Source organism: Dendrobates tinctorius, unplaced genomic scaffold (assembly GCF_039654945.1).
Source record: "Dendrobates tinctorius isolate UK_male_01 unplaced genomic scaffold, ASM3965494v1 ptg000048l, whole genome shotgun sequence".
Lineage (NCBI taxonomy): Eukaryota > Metazoa > Chordata > Amphibia > Anura > Dendrobatidae > Dendrobates > Dendrobates tinctorius.
The window spans coordinates 6205001-6210000 of NW_027361716.1; the positions used below are offsets into that span (position 1 = coordinate 6205001).

A 5000-nucleotide genomic window follows, 5' to 3' on the forward strand; every position below is an offset into this window, starting at 1 on the left:
TCAAGAGAAAAACCTCTTACCTGATGGCACCCACGGTGCTTCTTTTGATTAGCGGCAAGTCGCACATGTAATGTTGCTTCAGAATAGATTATCTAAAGAACAGTCAAATATAAAGTCAGTTTGGTCCTAGAAACTCGCTCCATCACAGATCACTGTCATGGGGAATAGACTAGTAAACATGCAAATTGAACAACAAAGATAAAAGGTCAAAAAGTTATTTTAAACATAGACGTAGTCGGCAGGATTTGCACCTGCGCGGGGAGACCCCAATGGATTTCAAGTCCATCGCCTTAACCACTCGGCCACGACTACTCGGACGTCAAGCTGTTATGAGCTTCACACATGTTTTCTAATAGCACCATGATAATGCTCAGTGATCAACCCTCTGGAAGACATCTCAGAAAATGAAAAGAAAATACAAGGTCTCAGTAAAATGCAAAAATCTGATTTTAAGTCATCATCAATGGGAACCATTCACAGTTTAAAGCTTTTCCCTCTTCATAATGTGGATTTGGAGTCAGTCAGCTCCAAAAACATCCTTAAAAATAATCCGAAAATGCTGAGAAGACTGAACATAATCATTTCCAAGTAAAAAAGACTTGATGTTCATTTGATCAGGCTTTGGAGCGTCTATTAACCATCTCAAGTTTCCAAAAATGTCCAGCCGTTAACTGAAATTACCATATCAATCTTCAGCTGTTTTTCACTTTGAACAGCTCCATACCTATAATACAAGTCAACGGTAAGGATCGAAAGACCCTATAAAGGGTCCTGATTGACTTTTGTGTGCTACAAAAAAAGCCACAAAACACATTCAAAAGACGCCGAAAAGAATTTTTAGAAAAACACCACCAAAAATGTTTATAAGGCACTTTAGGAAATTCTGGAAAACACAAGAAAAGATGGCTTAGAGAAAAATCAAAAACACTTCCTGAAGCCATTTTGGCTTCAAATCCTTGTCAGATTCACCCACTTGGAAAGAGTGTTATGTGAATATTGACTCAAGTCACAGAGTATGAGATTGCTTGGTATGACATAGACAATGAGTGATATTGACAGCTTTGACCATGAATCCTTTTTTTGTCTTTTATTATGTGGATTTTAAATTGCTTGTTTCATCATAAACATTGGGCATCGTCGATCTGAGTGCAGATGGAAAAATCTAAATGCACTCTGGATTCAAAGTCCAGAGTGCTAACCATTACACCATGGAACCAACCATGACATAGTCATGGCTGCGGCTTGTTGTGCTGAATAAAGCATATGAAATCGTGAACGATGGCAAAAACAGGCTCCAAAGCTGCAGTGCAAATCTGCAATCATACACAATGGTAAATTGATATCTTATAACCTTTCATTCCACAAATTTACCAACATTTCCACGATATCACAGCTAGGACAGTTTGAAATGTTGATGAAAAGTGGCTAGTAAAAAGATTGCTGTTTCTGTTACTTGGAAAAAGTGTGAAAAAAATAAATTGCAAAACTTATACTGTTAGAAAACTGTTCATCCAGTAGTCGATAAAGATTAGCATTGCATGGTAAAAGGCTTCATCTGAGAGATAATTTAAGGTTTGTGCAAATCAAAGTGCATGTCCCAGTCCATTAGCCAGGACAGCGGTCTGTGGCTGCTGGACAAGATCAAGAGAAAAACCTCTTACCTGATGGCACCCACGATGCTTCTTTTGATTAGCGGCAAGTCGCACATGTAATGTTGCTCCAGAATAGATTATCTAAAGAACAGTCAAATATAAAGTCAGTTTGGTCCTAGAAACTCGCTCCTTCACAGATCACTGTCATGGGGAATAGACTAGTAAACATGCAAATTGAACAACAAAGATAAAAGGTCAAAAAGTTATTTTAAACATAGACGTAGTCGGCAGGATTTGCACCTGCGCGGGGAGACCCAAAGGATTACTAGCCCATCGCCTTAACCACTCGGCCACGACTACTCAGACGTCAAGCTGTTATGAGTTTCACACACGTTTTCTAATAGCACCATGATCAAGCTCAGTGATCAACCCTCTGGAAGACATCTCAGAAAATGAAAAGAAAATACAAGGTCTCAGTAAAATGCAAAAATCTGATTTAAAGTCATCATCATCAATGGGAACCATTCACAGTTTAAAGCTTTTCCCTCTTCATAATGTGGATTTGGAGTCAGTCAGCTCCAAAAACATCCTTAAAAATAATTCGAAAATGCTGAGAAGACTGAACATAATCATTTCCAAGTAAAAAAGACTTGATGTTCATTTGATCATGCTTTGGAGCGTCTATTAACCATCTCAAGTTTCCAAAAATGTCCAGCGGTTAACTGAAATTACCATATCAATCTTCAGATGTTTTTCACTTTGAACAGCTCCATACCTATAATACAAGTCAAGGGTAAGGTTCGAAAGACCCTATAAAGGGTCCTGATTGACTTTTGTGTGCTACAAAAAAAGCCACAAAACACATTCAAAAGACGCCGAAAAGAATTTTTAGAAAAACACCACCAAAAATGTTTATTAGGCACTTTAGGAAATTCTGGAAAACACAAGAAAAGATGGCTTAGAGAAAAATCAAAAACACTTCCTGAAGCCATTTTGGCTTCAAATCCTTGTCAGATTCACCCACTTGGAAAGAGTGTTATGTGAATATTGACTCAAGTCACAGAGTATGAGAATACTCATATAAAGCTTATGAAATCGTGAACGATGGCGAAAACAGGCTCCAAAGCTGCAGTGCAAATCTGCAATCATACACAATGGTAAATTGATATCTTATAACCTTTCATTCCACAAATTTACCAACATTTCCACGATATCACAGCTAGCGCAGTTTGAAATGTTGATGAAAAGTGGCTAGTAAAAAGATTGCTGTATCTGTTACTTGGAAAAAGTGTGAAAAAAATAAGTTGCAAAACTTATACTGTTAGAAAACTGTTCATCCAGTAGTCGATAAAGATTAGCATTGCATGGTAAAAGGCTTCATCTGAGAGATAATTTAAGGTTTGTGCAAATCAAAGTGCATGTCCCAGTCCATTAGCCAGGACAGCGGTCTGTGGCTTCTGGACAAGATCGAGAGAAAAACCTCTTACCTGATGGCACCCACGGTGCTTCTTTTGATTAGCGGCAAGTCGCACATGTAATGTTGCTCCAGAATAGATTATCTAAAGAACAGTCAAAGATAAAATCAGTTTGGTCCTGGAAACTCGCTCCATCACAGATCACTGTCATGGGGAATAGACTAGTAAACATGCAAATTGAACAACAAAGATAAAAGGTCAAAAAGTTATTTTAAACATAGACGTAGTCGGCAGGATTTGCACCCTGCGCGGGGAGACCCAAATGGATTTCTAGCCCATCACCTTAACCACTCGGCCACGACTACTCAGACGTCAAGCTGTTATGAGTTTCACACACGTTTTCTAATAGCACCATGATCAAGCATAGTGATCAACCCTCTGGAAGACATCTCAGAAAAAGAAAAGAAAACACAAGGTCTCAGTAAAATGCAAAAATCTGATTTAAAGTCATCATCAATGGGAACCATTCACAGTTTAATGCTTTTCCCTCTTCATAATGTGGATTTGGAGTCAGTCAGCTCCAAAAACATCCTTAAAAATAATACGAAAATGCTGAGAAGACTGAACATAATCATTTCCAAGTAAAAAAGACTTGATGTTCATTTGATCAGGCTTTGGTGCGTCTATTAACCATCTCAAGTTTCCAAAAATGTCCAGCGGTTAACTGAAATTACCATATCAATCTTCAGCTGTTTTTCACTTTGAACAGCTCCATACCTATAATACAAGTTAACGGTAAGGTTCGAAAGACCCTATAAAGGGTCCTGATTGACTTTTGTGTGCTACAAAAAAAGCCACAAAACACATTCAAAAGACGCCGAAAAGAATTTTTAGAAAAACACCACCAAAAATGTTTATAAGGCACTTTAGGAAATTCTGGAAAACACAAGAAAAGATGGCTTAGAGAAAAATCAAAAACACTTCCTGAAGCCATTTTGGCTTCAAATCGTTGTCAGATTCACCCACTTGGAAAGAGTGTTATGTGAATATTGACTCAAGTCACAGAGTATGAGATTGCTTGGTATGACATAGACAATTTTAATTTTTGCTAATCCTACTTGATTGACAGCTTTGACCATGGTATTCCATGAATCCTTGAACCCTTTTTTGTCTTTTATTATGTGTATTTTAAATTGCTTGTTTCATGAGTTATCAATGAGTGGAACAGGCTGCCACGAGAAGTGGTGAGTTCTCCTTCAATGGAAGTCTTCAAACAGAGGCTGGACAGACATCTGACTGGGATGATTTAGCGAATCCTGCTTTGAGCAGGGGTTTGGACCAGATGGCCCAGGAGGTCCCTTCCAACTCTACGATTCTATGATTCTATCATAAACATTGGGCATCATCGATCTGAGTGCAGATGGAAAAATTGAAATTTGTGCCCAGGTTCCACTGAGATTTGAATTCAGATAACAGGATTCAAAATCCAGAGTGCTAACCTTTACACCATGGAACCAACCATTACACAGTCATGGCTGCGGCTTGTTGTGCTGAATAAAGCATATGAAATCGTGAACGATGGCGAAAACAGGCTCCAAAGCTGCAGTGCAAATCTGCAATCATACACAATGGTAAATTGATATCTTATAACCTTTCATTCCACAAATTTACCAACATTTCCATGATATCACAGCTAGGACAGTTTGAAATGTTGATGAAAAGTGGCTAGTAAAAAGATTGCTGTATCTGTTACTTGGAAAAAGTATGAAAAAAATAAATTGCAAAACTTATACTGTTAGAAAACTGTTCATCCAGTAGTTGATAAAGATTAGCATTGCATGGTAAAAGGCTTCATCTGAGAGATAATTTAAGGTTTGTGCAAATCAAAGTGCATGTCCCAGTCCATTAGCCAGGACAGCGGTCTGTGGCTGCTGGACAAGATCAAGAGAAAAACCTCTTACCTGATGGCACCCACGGTGCTTCTTTTGATTAG

General features: G+C 38.3%; 1 non-coding gene across 1 annotated transcript; it reads right to left on the reverse strand.

Annotated features, from left to right (window-relative positions):
* Positions 1 to 230: 230 nt before the first annotated feature.
* Positions 231 to 312, reverse strand: TRNAS-UGA (transfer RNA serine (anticodon UGA)). Its single transcript has one exon. It is a non-coding gene; the product is annotated as a tRNA-Ser (tRNA).
* Between the last annotated feature and the right edge of the window lie 4688 nt (positions 313 to 5000).